A 16,467-nucleotide genomic window follows, 5' to 3' on the forward strand; every position below is an offset into this window, starting at 1 on the left:
AAACTAAACCATCATTGTTTCCGGTTCACTGTACCTACCGGTTCATCTCTATAGTCGCCTCGTTATCACAATTGGCTTGACATCCCAGTATTGAACAGTAAGACTCCAAAAAGGAAGGGATTGTTGATCGTGGGAGTACCATGTTTACACTGTATGGGCTACAACATTACCAGATTATCCAAGGACGGTATATACGGATTATTGGTCATCCGAACAAAATAGGTGATATTTATCCAAGTTTGTTTTATTAGCACATATTGTTTTTGTCAAAAAATGGTTTATCTTTGCCTTGGTTTGCAATATTGTTTATGCAGGACAATTATTCACTGCAAGAATGATCGTTATGTCATGGATATAAAGCTCGCACCGATATTATCAAGCGCCAGCATCCAACCATACCACATTGTTCAACAAATGTGTGTGCAAACCGCCGCTTCTGTGGCTCAGTCTACAACAACAACACCGCGGCCGGCTCACCCGTCTGCGTCGGTTTACAACACCACAGATAAGTCATCCGTCCGTCCCTGCGGCCGACTCATCTGTCCGTGCCACCTCTAATGCTACGGCCGTCTTTACTGTCCGCCCTGTGGTCCGGTCTATTCCAACAATTCTGGAGGCAAATTATCATATATGGTCTGCCGCTGTCTATACTGGATGACCCAATGGGCAGGCGCACAAGTCACCGCCACTACAGTTTGGTTAACTTCAAACAGCCAGTTGGAAGGAACCATTGGCCAAGTTGCTGACACGGCTCATACGGGATCATTTATAACCCGCCGCAGTCATCTCAACCTTCTATGGGTTCACATCTCGCTATCAACACCAATGATATACACCCTATGGTATGGTCAAATATGAAGAATCTCAAGCCAACTCCTCGAGTCGCCTTGAGACTCAGAGGCTATGATGAGACGACTCAGTAAATGATTGACGGTTTAAAGTAAAGCAAGTCAAAGACCCCGGGTCATTGGAGGAAGATAACCCTGTCCCGGAGGCCACAACCATATTGGTGAAAAGTTAAAAGGCCGTCAGAAACTTTCCGGCTTAAAAAGAAGGATTCCGGTTCAAAATCCGGCTCAAGGGAAATCTGTTATCTCCCACAAAGCTCTGAAGCTCTCAATATCTGGTTTAAAATTCCGGCTCAAGAAGAATTTATCTCTTGCAAAGTTCGAATTCTCAGAAAAAGATTAAAGGTTGCCAAAGAGAACTTGCTGCTATGATGCACGATTCAAACATGGGTATCCTGCCTTATGGGCTTATCTTGGTCACTTGGGGGCTTCCTGCTCATCGAGCATAGCTGTGAATATCCCTTTTGATCGGCTCAACGCCATATTTGTCAGTATGTCACTTGGGGGCTTCCTGTTCAAACATAGGCGTATTCGACCAAAGAGAACATAGCGTTACTACCCTCTTGACCAGGTTTGTTCAAACATAGGCGTATTCAACCAAAGAGAACATAACCTTTCCGGGTCATCCTACCTGTAACCAGCTACTTCAACTCCATCAGGTAATCCTGATTGACCTGCCGAACTCTTAACGATCAGTCTTTATGGCGTATTCGACCAAGATCTGATCTCGTTAAGGTTAAAATGCCGGTTTGTTATGTGAGAGCACGGCTTACAGATAGTCAGGATAGATCCAGGCTTCATAATCCGCTTTCCTTGAAACTTGGATAAATCGGCCTGTGATGCACGATGCTACTCTGACCCCGCGTACTCCTAATAAGTCTATCTTTAAATAAGAACTGAACTTATCTGGGTTAAAATGTCGATTGGGTAATGTGAGTGCCGGCTCAACTTGCGGCGCTGCTGGTAGAACCGGCGTCCCCAGGCGAGGAAGAGGGCCGTCATGCTTCCGCCCTCCCTTCACGCATGTTGTTTTCTCTGCAGGTATCGTTCGATTTCGTCGCCATCCGTCACACACCCAGATGCTCTCAGATCCGTTAATCTCTTCTGGGGAAAAGAGAAGAAAGCGTGAAGGTTGACCTCTAATATTTGAACATATGGCTTTTGGTCAAATGATCTTCTGTATGTCTTTCACGCAGGAAAAGCTGAGGCCGACCACTCTTCACTTCAACTGCAGCATCCATGGATCCTGGATAGATTAGCATGTTTCCTGGTGATTCCTTTTGCTCCTTCCTTTTACGTGCATCAAGTACATCTTAGGCTCTTCTCTCCATATTTTGTTATTTCTGGCATAGTATATTGGGCAAATATGCAAAAGCCCTTCGGATGAAACAAATCGTGCACTGTAAAGTGATTGCCCACCTGCCAGGCTGCCACCACAGACCTAATTATGGACAACAACATAGAGACAGGCTTGCTACCACTTCACAAACATATATAGAGAAGAACAACCAGGTTAGATATAAATATGCAGCTTCCTTGAAAGATTCCTAAGAAATATCGTTATGTTAGGTGCAGCAAATGAACCACATTAATTGTCAGTTTCCGACCAATCAAAATATCAGAATCAGCTGTTTCAGTGGAGTAATCAAAAATCGTTTTAGTCCAGTACACGGAGCCTATTTCAGCAATAAAACAAGTGAAAATACTTGCAGGGCTACAAAGCTTGCACACGCAGTTTCGTTGGATTCCACTGTTGGCATTTTTACAATGGATTCAGGGCATGTAAGTGCATATGGGATATAAAATTTGGTACTATAATGTGTGCGTTCAAATCATATATCTCCTTTCAATGTGTTAACAATCTGCTTCATGATAATTTTCCAAGAGATGAACTCAAATGCTCATTATCTCTCCTGACATAAAGTGACACCCCTTGGTAGCGGGTTACTTGTCACCATCAGCTTTCTTCGTAGTACAGTTTGGGTATATGGTAATAATAACTTGCCCTGTGCTATTACGCAAATAAATAATTCCTGATTTTACATTGGTTATGCTGTCTTTGTTGCCACCTCGATTTGAGAGATGCATCGTCACAAATTGACATTAATATTTTTTCATACAAATTTGCACTCCTCCAGCTCCACATTTATTGTCACTTTTGTCGGTTTTGCAGTCCATTTACTTCTAAACATGGGAATCTCAAGACGGAACGAATGTGAGTATGGCAGGTTGCGTCCGAACTTTGTATGATAGAGGATTGAATGGTATTGTCCAGTTCTGCTCTACGCACGGACGGCTTAATGTGATGTGCTGTGCTAAAGAATTTGTCATGTGTATAACATTATTCCTCTCAAAATTCACGTCTTTGGTTTATACCGTAATATGACAGCTGCCTCAAACAAACCATGCAAGAGTTTGTGAGTTTATGCTATTTGACTACAAATCTTACATGAATGCCAGCTATTTCAACATCAAGGTTAGCTACTCTCCTTCTTGTAACATGAATTCTTATTGCAAAATTTACATCTATGTCCAGAAATTTATTGTTCATTCATTTTGGTTATCTTCAAGTCTGCTGCGAACAAACATAAAATTCTGATTGTATTTTTTTTATCATGAATTCAATGCTGAAATATACTTATTGTATGTGATGACCTCTATGGTAGTTCAGTCTACTCATGGAGTCATGGTAAATATTTTACCATAAGCTTCAGCAGCTCATTTTGGTGATCTTCCAACCTGCTCCGAACAAACATAAAATTCTAATTATCTTTTATCATGAATTAAATACTGAAAGATACTTATTGTATGTGATAACCCTGTGTGGTAGTTAAGTCTACTCATGGAGTCATGGTAAATATTTTACCATAAGCTTCAGAAGCTACCCTAATTTTGACCATTATTTATGTTTTCATATATTCCTTGGCCCCACTGGTGTAAGACTGAAATTTTGGTAATAAGCAATAAATCAGTGTACACAAGAATTGACCGAACAACTGAATGTGTGTAGTATGCTAATTTGAGTCATTTCCAGGTTATGTGTATGATAGTAAATTGTAATGCAATTCTCGGCGATGTGTTGTTAGATGTGGTGCTGGAAATTTGCAAATATGTAAATACTAAATTTCCTCTCTGTCTTTAAGATTGTCTATTGCAGAATATGTGGTCAAATCGTCATCCCCATTCTATTCAGAAGTTTGCTGATGTAAGGCAGGCTAGAGTTTACGTAGTCTTGTTGATTTCCCTATTTCTGAAATAACAATGGTAATTTCAACTTAGTCAACAACATGTCACAAGTAGCACTTAGATGGTGTAGCAATACTTGCTCAAAGAGCCATATTGGAAAGCCACATTTTCAAGTGACAAACACACATATGGAAGGAAGACAAGCACAAATAAGGAAGGAACAAAAGATCCACAGACTCTGTAGACATGTTTTGAAGGTACAATCACAGGTTACGGAAGTAGTGCTATGGGTGGTTGCAAAATCCATGTGATGTACGTGTTGATGAAAGCTTTTCAATCTTCTTGCTCTATATGTCTAATCATATGCTGGCAAATTGATAGATGTTCGCTAGATTAACATTTTTATCTGTGCCTGCCTATGTATGTGCAAAAATGCTGATAGTGTGGAAATGTCAGAACAGGAGCTTGATATGAGATAATCATCTCTCATACTATAGTTCATTTATGAGAATGTAAATTTGGCTTTTTTTACTTTGTTCCTGTCGACATATGCTATCTCATAAGCATGCCGAAAAAATCTGGCTTCAACAAAAATAGAATTATCTCCCAACTTAGCAATCAATTTTCTATATATTTGGAAAACTTCCGGTCCATATATCATCAAAATGGACGGGCGCAGCAACGCGCGCCTTTAATGATCTAGTCGACTCCTCCCTCACGACCCTCAAAATAGAGGCCGTCGTACAGGCAGACCCTCACGACCGTCGTCCGTGCGTCTGCCCACCAGTCGCCCCGACTGGGGGGCCTCGCGCGATGCGATGGCCCATCGAGGCCGTCGTCCGCGTACCGGCCTCGCCCGTCCATCTACGCCGGCCGTCACCGCCTTGCTCCGACCGGAACAACTGCATCGCCCCGAACCAGGTGCTTCGCGCCGTGCGACGACCAATCATAGCCGTTGTTCGCGTGCCGGCCCGCCCATCGATCCACGTCACCCGCCTCCACCGCGTCTGCACGGCGGCCCGTCGGTCTACCTCGCCGGCCTCGTCCTCGGCTGCATCGGGACGGCTGTGTCAAGCTCGTCGGATGGCTCAACTCGGGCGCCGCTGCTCCGTTGGTCGCTCGGGCCTCGCTGCCCAGGCGCCAGCGCCGCTTTGGCAGCCCGGGCACTTCTCCGCATGACGTCCCACGCCATTCGTCGTCGCCGGCCTCATCCCGGACTCCGCCTCCACCGAGCGGCGTCCCTAACCTCGCGCGCGGTCGGCTTGATAACCCGCTCGCCCCCGCGATCCATCCCATCTACGCCGCGCGACCAACCTGGTCCATTGGTTGTGCGCGCCTCCGTCGATCAAGCAACGGGCTGCCGCTGTGTTGCTCCGTCGGGCCGCAACGCCGCCGCCCCGTGGTTCTCCTCGCGGCTGCATTGACTCGTGCACGCCGCTGCATCGCCCCTACGGGTCGTAGTGCCGCGATACGCGGTCCCAGCCGCCGCCCCGAGGCCGTCCCCACGGTTGCACTGACCCGACTCCGGCATCCATTATGTATTTTCAAATCGTCCAGACACACATGTTTGTGTAATAAGTAGTGGAACACCATGGGGATTTTATTCAGAATCAAAGATTACTCTTAATTGAACATACACAATACATTTTGTGAACTCGCTTTTAAGGTACATGATGCAACTTTCCTGGTTCACCATCTATAATTGAAAAAAAAAGATCAGAATATTCCTTTTTTGACATTACAGTGCTAGCAGATTATCTGGTTGAAGAATATATGTATGTATGTAAAGGGTGGATAGTTTGACTGTTTTAGTTGTTTCTCCATACTTGTGATTAGTTTCATCTGATCCAAATTCTTGCCTTCAAGTTGGCCTATGATATGCTATGACTGATGTAGAAATTAACCATGCTCTGCTCTGTGTGTATCAGTTCTCTTGGTAGGAATTAAGCAGCCTTACATAACCACTTCAATGTCGCTGGTACCATATTTAACCATGCTCTATCCATTCTGATTTGCATGTATGTGCAAGTTCTTTTTTCCATGAAGTAGCAAGAGCTGCTATTTTATTGGCAATATGAGGAAATGACTCATATGAGAAAAATAGAGCTGGAAAATACAGGGACAGCGATCATGTATAAAAATCATAGATGTGAACTTACATAGAATTATATATATGTACTCTAAAGAACGTGCATGTATCATTTGTTGTCGATTGTCTGTAATTTTCATTTGACTTTCTCGTACAGAAACCGATGTATCACATATCTATATCAATCGGGTGCATCTTCTCAATCTGGTGAGGGTGACCGTGTTAACAAAGATTATACTGCTTGCTCAAATGTGAAATGTCATGTTCTCCACACAAGTATATTATTTTTTCTCCCTTTTTATATTTAGTGATTATAGTGTTTCCCCCTGATTTTATATTAGACTTTTTTTATCACAGCCATTGTACATGAATAGTGTACTACTGAGACAATTGATTAATTCTACTGCACCATGATTCTATGAGGTGTCTACTATCATTATATACATGGTCATAAAGGTGTGCACTTTGAGCATAATCAGACCTCACTTCACACAACAATTATGTGTGTTGCCTGTCATTTATGTGGAAATGTGTCAATAGACCATGGCATGATCACTGAGATTAGAGGGTGAGAGTTTCCAAAGTTACTACTTTAACTGGTGTTCATATGCTTTAACATTATGGCGATACATGGTTTAAAATCAATGTGAGAAATATTTTCTCATGTATAATATTTAGGTATGAGAAGTTACAGATATCGCATAATTTCTATTGATAATGCCGACAATGAGCCCAAAATTCTTGTGATATTTTATCTTGATAGAAATTTCATATTATACGCATTTTGTGAAAGTAAACATTGGGTGGTGTATATATACCCTATAAGAGCATGTTTTTTTTGCCACAATGACAACGTGCATTTGCACGTGCTCGATTACTAGTTACAAAAAACAATCTTCAAAAACACATTTGAAAAAAAAATAAAAAAGTATTAAAAAAGGTTGAACAAGTATTAGAAAATGTTGAATAAGTATTAAAAATTTTGAATAGGCATTCAAAATGTTGAATGGGTATATGAAAAATGTTGAACAAGAATTCAAATAATGTTGAACAAGTATTAGAAAATGTTGAATAAGTATTAAAATTTTTGAATAGGCATTCAAAATGTTGAATGGGTATATGAAAAATGTTGAACAAGAATTCAAATAATGTCGCATGAATGACCTGAAACTTTACGGAGACTATTTTTGGAAATAATAAAAAAATCCAGGCAAAAGATCAATACCAGGGGGGCCACACCCTAGCCATGAGGGTGGGGGCGCGCCTGCCCCCCTGGGCGCGCCCCTTACCTCGTGGGCCCCCTGGAGCTCCTCCGACCTCAACTCCAACTCTATATATTAACTTTCGGGGAGAAAAAAATAAGGGAGGAAGATTCATCGCGTTTTATGATACGGAGCCGCCGCCAAGCCCAAAAACTCTCGGGAGGGCTGATCTGGAGTTCGTTCGGGGCTCCGGAGAGGGGAATCCGTCGCCATTGTCATCATCAACCATCCTCCATCACCAATTTCATGATGTCACCGTCGTGCGTGAGTAATTCCATCGTAGGCTTGTGATAACCCACAAGTATAGGGGATCGCAACAGCTTTCGAGGGTAGAGTATTCAACACAAATTTATTGATTCGACACAAGGGGAGCCAAAGAATATTCTCAAGTATTAGCAGCTGAGTTGTCAATTCAACCACACCCGGAAACTTAGTATCTGCAGCAAAGTGTTTAGCAGCAAAGTAATATGATAGTGGTGGTAATGGTAACAAAAGAGTAATGAAAGCAAAGTAATATTTTTGGTATTATGTAGTGATTGTAACAATAGCAATGGGAAAGTAAATAAGCGTAAACCAGTATATGGAAAGCTCGTAGGCATTGGATCAGTGATGGATAATTATGCCGGATGTGGTTCATCATGTAACAGTCATAACATAGGGTGACATAGAACTAGCTCCAATTCATCAATGTAATGTAGGCATGTATTCCGAATATAGTCATACGTGCTTATGGAAAAGAACTTGCATGACATCTTTTGTCCTACCCTCCCGTGGAAGCGGGGTCCTAATGGAAATTAAGGGATATTAAGGTATCCTTTTAATAGAGAACCGGAACAAAGCATTAGCACATAGTGAATACATGAACTCCTCAAACTACGGTCATCACCGGTAAGTATCCCAATTATTGTCACTTCGGGGTTAATGGATCATAACACATAATAGGTTACTATAGACTTGCAAGATAGGATCAAGAACTCTCATATATTGATGAAAACATAATAGGTTCAGATCTGAAATCATGGCACTCGGGCCCTAGTGACAAGCATTAAGCATAACAAAGTCATAGCAACATCAATCTCAGACATAGTGGATATTAGGGATCAAACCCTAACAAAACTAACTCGATTACATGGTAAATCTCATCCAACCCATCACCGTCCAGCAAGCCTACGATGAAATTACTCACGCACGACGGTGAGCATCATGAAATTGGTGATGGAGGATGGTTGATGATGACGACAGCGACGAATCCCCCTCCCCGGAGCCCCGAACGGACTCCAGATCAGCCCGCCCGAGAGGTTTTAGGGCTTGGCGGCGGCTCCGTATCGTAAAACGCGATGAAATCTTCTCTTCTATTTTTTTCTCCCCGAAAGCAAATATATAGAGTTGGAGTTGGAGTCGGGAGGTCTCCAGGGGGTCACGAGGTAGGGGGCGCCCCCCACCCTCGTGGACAGGGTGTGGGCCTCCTGGTCTTCATCTTTGGCGAGGATTTTTTATTATGTATTGTAAGATATTATATGGAGTTTCAGGTCATTCCGGGAACTTTTGTTTTCTGCACATAAAACAACATCATGGCAGTTCTGCTGAAAACAACGTCAGTCCCGGTTAGTTCCATTCAAATGATACAAGTTAGAGTCCAAAACAAGGGCAAAAGTGTTTGGAAAAGTAGATACGACGGAGACGTATCAACTCCCCCAAGCTTAAACCCTTACTTGTCCTCAAGCAATTCAGTTGACAAACTAAAAGAAATAAAGAAAAACTTTTACAAACTCTATTTGGTCTTGTTGTTATAAATATGTCAAGCTAGCATTCAAGTTTTCAGCAAAGATTATAACTAACCACATTTTCAATAATTCTCAGGTCTCATGATTACCCATATCAATAGCATAATCAACTAGCAAGCCATAATAATAAATCTCGGATGACAACACTTTCTCAAAACAATCATAATATGATATAACAAGATGGTATCTTGCTAGCCCTTTCTGAGACCGCAAAACATAAATGCAGAGCACCTTTAAAGATCAAGGACTGACTAGACATTGTAATTCATGGTAAAAGAGATCCAATCATAGTCACACCCAATATAAATTAACAGTGATGAATGCAAATGACAGCTGCGCTCTCCAGCTAGTGCTTTTAATAAGAGGGTGATGACTCAACATAAAAGTAAATAGATAGGCCCTTCGCAGAGGGAAGCAGGGATTTGTAGAGGTGCCAGAGCTCAGTTTTGAAATAGAGGTGAATAATATTTTGAGCGGTATACTTTCATTGTCAACATAACAACCAAGAGATGGCGATATCTTCCATGCTACACACATTATAGGCGGTTCCCAAACAGAATGGTAAAGTTTATACTCCCCCTCCACCAACAAACATCAATCCATGGCTTGCTCAAAACAACGAGTGCCTCCAACTAACAACAGTCCCAGGGGGAGTTTTGTTTTGCAATTATTTTGATTTAGTTTGCATAAAGCATGGGACTGGGCATCCCGGTGACCAGCCATTTTCTCGTGAGTGAGGAGCGGAGTCCACTCCTCTCGAGAATAACCCGCCTAGCGTGGAAGATACAGACAGCCCTAGTTGATACATGAGCTATTCGAGCATACAAAACAGGATTATTATTTGAAGGTTTAGAGTTTGGCACATACAAATTTACTTGGAACGGCAGGTAGATACCGCATATAGGAAGGTATAGTGGACTCATCTGGAATAACTTTGGGGTTTAAGGGATTGGATGCACAAGCAGTATTCCCGCTTAGTACAGGTGAAGGCTAGCAAAATACTGGGAATCAACCAACTAGAGAGCGACAACAGCCATGTATATGCATTAAAATTAATAAACATTGGATGCAAGCATGAGTAGGATATAATCCACCATGAACATAAATATCGTGAAGGCTATGTTGATTTGTTTCAACTACATGCGTGAACATGTGCCAAGTCAAGTCACTTAAATCATTCAAAGGAGGATACCACCCCATCATACCACATCAGAACCATCTCAATAGCATGTTGGCATGCAAGGTGAACCATTATAACTCATCGCTAATCAAGCATGGCACAAACAACTATGATCTCTAATTGTCATTGCAAACATGTTTATTCATAACAAGCTGAATTAAGAATGATGAACTCATCATATTTACAAAAACAAAAGAGGTCGAGTTCATACCAGCTTTTCTCATCTCAGTCAGTCCATCATATATCATCATAATTGCCTTTCACTTGCACGACCGAACGATGTGAATAATAATAAGAATGCACGTGCATTGGACTAAGATGGAATCTGCGAGCGTTCAATAAACAGGAGAAGACAAAGCAATATGGGCTCTTGGTTAAATCAACAATAAAGCATATAAGAGCCACTTCAACAATTTAATCATGGTCTTCTCCTACTGACCACCAAAGAAAAGGAAAGAAATAAAACTATTTACACGGGAAAGCTCCCAACAAGCAAAAGAAGAACAGGAAATATTTTTGGGTTTTCTTTTTAATTATTACTATAGCAAGAAAAGTAAACTACTACTATTTTTTGGTTTTTCTTAAGGTTTATCAAACACACAAGAAGAAAGCATAAAAGGAACTAAACTAGCATGGATGATACAATGAAAAAGTATGAACCCCGACATCTAGCAATGAGTGTGTGTGTGAACATAAATGTAATGTCGGTGAGAAATACGTACTCCCCAAGCTTAGGCTTCTGTCCTAAGTTGGTCTATGGCCACGGCTGGCCTGGCTGATATCCATAATAATAGTTGTTGGGGTCGTACTATGATGCAGCGGCTATCGCCTCCTGAGCTGCAGTGTGGCGACGAGCGGCCTCCGCCCTCCTCTCGTACTCATCTGCCTCCTCTCTAGTAATAGTATATCCTCCTCTTGCCTGATAATCAAAGAAAGCAGGAGTAGGGAGAGTAATATGGACAGCACGACGTCTGTCAAAGATTAGTCGGTACTGGAGAGGTGATTCATTCCTCTTGACAAAATGGTGGCGAACCATAGCATTAAAATCTAGATAGGCAGGAGGTAATTCAATATCATCTTCGCGTACATCTATACCAAGAAAATTAGCTACGCGAGTTGCATAAATTCCACCAAATAAATCTCCATTAAGTCTATTAAGATGCAACCTACGTGCAACAATGGCTCCCAAATTATATGATTTGTCTCTTAACACAGCACTCCTAAGAATATGAGGTCAGGGACACACACCTGACATGCCTCATCTTTACCATTTATGCATCTACCTATGAAGAGAGCAAAATAATGTATAGCAGGAAAGTGGATGCTCCCTATGGTAGCTCGTGTAATATCTCTAGATTCTCCCACAGTTATATTAGCAAGAAAATCTCTAAATTCAGATTTGCGAGGATCCCTTATACTACCCCATTGTGGAAGTTTGCATGCAGTTGTAAAATCCTCTAAGTCCATGGTATAAGATTTATCATAAAGATCAAACAGGACAATTGGAGAATTACGTGAAGTGGAAAATTCAAACCTCCTCACATAGGAACTAGTGAGGTTATGATACTGACTGCACTTCTCTTCCTCGAAGCTCACAAGATCAGCATTACGCAAATATGCGTTGAATTCTTCTTTTATTCCCGCTCGATCCATAAAATTTCCAGAAGGCCACTCACAAGGACGCACTGGAGCATCCCTTGGTGGCTCTTCGTCAACATCACGCATTGCAAGCCTGGATCCTTGCTTCTTTGAAGAACCACCTTGGAACATCTTCCTAAGCATTTTTTCTTCCTCTGAAAAATTCTGAAATTTTTTAGTAACTTCAAAATAAAAGTAAACCAAACTCAATAATATTGATAGCAACCACTCCTACAAGTGCCTAGAGCCTATATCATGCATCAAAACTACTTTTGACCATATAAATTTGACATGCAAGCTCAAGAACAGGGTCACCTAAGCAGCAAAAAATTGCAATGAATAAAGCACTAGAACAAAAACTAATTGGACCAATGGAGGAGTCACATACCAAGGAACAATCTCCCCAAGCAGTTTTGTGAGAGGTGCTTTGAGCAAGGAGATCGAAAATGGCAGCAAAGAGGGCTGGAACTCGTGCTTGAGTTGGTTTTTCGTGTTTGTGGGAGCAAGAAGAAGAGGATGGGTGCAGGAATAAGTGGAGGAGGGCCACCGTGGGCCCACGAGGCAGGGGGCGCGCCTAGGGGGGTAGGGCGCGCCCTCCACCCTCGTGACCAGGTGGCAGCTCCCCCGCGGTAATTTTGCACCATAAATCCTCAAATATTCCCGAAAAAATCATATTAAATTGGCATGTCATTCTGAGGACTTTTATTTTCGGGACATTTTTATATTGCATGGATAAATCAGGAAACAGACAGAAAAATACTATTTTTACTTTATTTCAACTAAAAAACAAAAAGTATAGAGAGGGTACAGAAGGTTGTGCTTCTAGTTTCATCCATCTCATGCTTATCAAAAGGAATCCACTAACAAGGTTGATCAAGTCTTGTTAACAAACTCATTCCGATTAACATGAAACCAGAGAAATTTTGAATAACACTAGGTTACCTCAACGGGGGTATGCACATCCCCAATAATAAGTATATCATATTTCTTCTTGACAGTAGGAAGAGGAAATTCAAAACCCCCAAATATAATCGATGGAATTTTTCCGATAGAATTGATACTATGAACTTGAGGTTGTTTCCTCGGAAAGTGTACTGTATGCTCATTACCATTAACATGAAAAGTGACATTGCTTTTGTTGCAATCAATAACAGCCCCTGCAGTATTAAGAAAATGTCTTCCAAGAATAATAGACATACTATCATCCTCGGGAATATCAAGAATAACAAAGTCCATTAAAATAGTAACATTTGCAACCACAACAGGCACATCCTTACAAATACCGACAGGTATAGCAGTTGATTTATCAGCCATTTGCAAAGATATTTCAGTAGGTGTCAACTTATTCAAGTCAAGTCTATAATATAAAGAGAGAGGCATAACACTAACACCGGCTCCAAGATCACATAAAGCAGTTTTAACATAGTTTCTTTTAATGGAGTATGGTATAGTAGGTACTCCTGGATCTCCAAGTTTCTTTGGTATTCCACCCTTAAAAGTATAATTAGCAAGCATGGTGGAAATTTCAGCTTCTGGTATCTTTCTTTCATTTGTAACAATATGTTTCATGTACTTAGCATAAGGATTCATTTTGAGCATATCAGTCAATCACATACGCAAAAAGATAGGTCTAATCATTTCAGCAAAGCGCTCAAAATCCTCATCATCCTTTTTCTTGGATGGTTTGGGAGGAAAAGGCATGGGTTTCTGAACCCAAGGCTCTCTTTCTTTACCATGTTTCCTAGCAACAAAGTCTTTCTTATCATAACGTTGATTCTTTGATTGTGGGTTATCAAGATCAACAGCAGGTTCAATTTCTACATCATTATCATTACTAGGTTGAGCATCATTATGAACATCATCATTAACATTTTCATTAGGTTCATGTTCATTGCCAGATTGTGTTTCAGCATCAGACATAGAGATATCATTTGGATTATCAGATGGTTCAACACTAGGTTCACTAGAAGTTTGCATAGTTCTATCATTTTTCTTTTTCTTCTTTTTAGAAGAACTAGGTGCATCAATATTATTTCTCTGAGAATCTTGCTCAATTCTCTTAGGGTGGCCATCAGGATACAAAGGTTCCTGAGTCATTCCAAACGCGCCCGAACCCAACTAGCCTCCATCGGCCACGGCGGCCAGGCCGCGCCTCTCCTTCCACCGGTCACGAGATCCGCCGATATCAACTCCGTCCTCCAGCGCTGGGTGCCCAGGATCAACATGCCTCCTCCTGATGTGAGTTTCGCCTGATATCTTTCTCTGCTGTTGGTACTTGGTAGGGATGAAAGTGAAGCGTATTTGCCTGAATTGACGTGCCAATTTTCTGTGCAATGGTTGCAGCAGAAGTCACAAAAAAAGAGATCACGGTGATGGTGGTGGCAATGGGTGCCTACTTCCTCCGATGATGTCCCCATCACCTGGGTTTCAATATGAGTTCCATCCTCTACAAGTAGGTCTGTGTCTCTTCCCCTTCCGTGCATCCCCTGATTTTTTATTGATTCACCTACTTGATCCGGTCTCGTGTTGGTGGAAGGGGAGATGAGAGGATGAGCACCAGAGGGTCACAGGATTGGATGACAGAGTCAAACTAGGAGAAAGCAGAGGCTTGAAATCTATTCTTCCTCGAGGAACAGCACCCCTTGCAGGACCTGGACCTTGAGGGGCTCCGCTCACGGCAACCTATCAGTTTGCCGGCTGCAGCCCGGTTCTTTCCTGGCCTCTCACGCCTCCATTCTCCTGGGCCGTTCGATCATGTTTTCTGATTTTCATCTACCATCGAGTCCTCGTTTGAGTCGAAGCTATAACGTCTTGGGCCGGCTGTCCGTTAAACCGCTACTCCGGTAGAAAAATTGAAGGTTTCTGGTTAACTGGGCCATCTACGCAGCCCGTTTAGCCTCGTGCCCTCGGAAAAAGATACCTCAGCCACTCGCCGCAGAGAAAAAGAAGGAGAAATTGCTCGCTCCCCTCCCGACCTCTCCTCTCCATCGTGACATGGAAGAAAACGGAAATCGACACATCGCCTCTCCAATCTCCATCGCCATTCGCATCCCCTCCGTTTCATCTTTTTTCTCGCGATCTTTGGGGTGAGACCCTAGACATACTTTTGCGGCGGCGCCGCCCTTGCAATGCGCGTCCGCGCCACCGCAGTAGCCATGTCCGGCGAGGAGCCCAATCTCGGCAATTGCATTGCCTGCATCAAGTACCTGAAGTCGCAGGAGCCATCGCAGACCGGGTTGAGGCGCTGAAGAGGGGCCGCCCCTGGTCATCGTGCACCTCTCCCGATCCCTCTCCTTTCGTGAGCCCTAGGTGGCGGAGTTCGTCGCTGTATGAGGGGATCGATGGGAAGTAATCACTCTTCACGGCGGATGATGTGCGCCCCTCGCCGGTGGGGATTATTGGATAGTTTCCTCTCTGTTTCCATCCTTCGCTGCCTCGGTACAGGTACGTTATTATGTACCACAAATCTTTCATGGTTTCGATGATTTTAAGGTCTGGTCTCCCAGTTTTCCTTGGAATTTCTTAGAAAGAATCGGGATGCGTACCACGAATCCGATGTATTGTTGATTATGTTTATTCTTGGGTTCACGAGAATAAGGTTGGGAACATAATCTTTGACTTTCTCATGAAGGAAATTGAAGCGTTAGCTGGTTGATATGGATCCACCATGCGAAGAGCTTCTCCTGATGTGGCGGCCATGTGTGATTATCGATTACACATCATGTTTTGTCGCCCAATATGACTGGTTTCAATCCTTTATTCTTTGTTTTTTCTACAACCCTAGGTTCACAACTCTTGCTCATCTGTTCCTTCCGGCTGGGCGTCCTTAGCGCAAACAGGAATCAACAATGATGATATGGTTAGCTCGGCCACCAGGTAGTTGCATTAGTTAAATCAAGTGCTTCACAAAATCCCTGTAAGAAGATGGTGCTTCGCAAAATTCAAGTTTGTCTTTCTGATGCACTTGCAGTGATACTATTTTTTTGTCACCCTATAGTCCTATACTACAGAAGTGCAGCAAAAGCATCCATCTACTCAAGGTGTAATACAAGAAGATTTAAGATGCTTGCACTGCTAATTTATTATGCATATTGTGGTCAAAGTTTGTTTCTCTGAACTCCTTATATTTTTTTCAAATAAACTACAAAGGAAGGTGATGTTATACCAGTACGCGAGGCGTCTGCCATTATCTCCCTCCCCCGCACCTTGACTCCGTAGCACACCTCTACAACGCGCTGGATTGGATAGGCTCGACGCGGATCCCGCTCCTCCGGTCGCTGGGATCGACCGGATGGACTCGGCTTGACCTGGATCCCGCTCCTCCGGTCGCTGCGATCGACTGGATGACTCGATCCCATCCCTGACCTCAGGTTAACCGACGCACCCCGACGGTCTTCACTGGATGGAACCGGCTGCCCCTCTCAGAGGCTTGATTCCGGAGTGGAATCGATGCGGTCCCGTTCCCCTCGGCCTTGATCGG

Source organism: Triticum urartu, chromosome 7A, assembly GCF_056163025.1.
Source record: "Triticum urartu cultivar PI428250 chromosome 7A, HENAU_Tu73, whole genome shotgun sequence".
Classification (NCBI taxonomy): domain Eukaryota; kingdom Viridiplantae; phylum Streptophyta; class Magnoliopsida; order Poales; family Poaceae; genus Triticum; species Triticum urartu.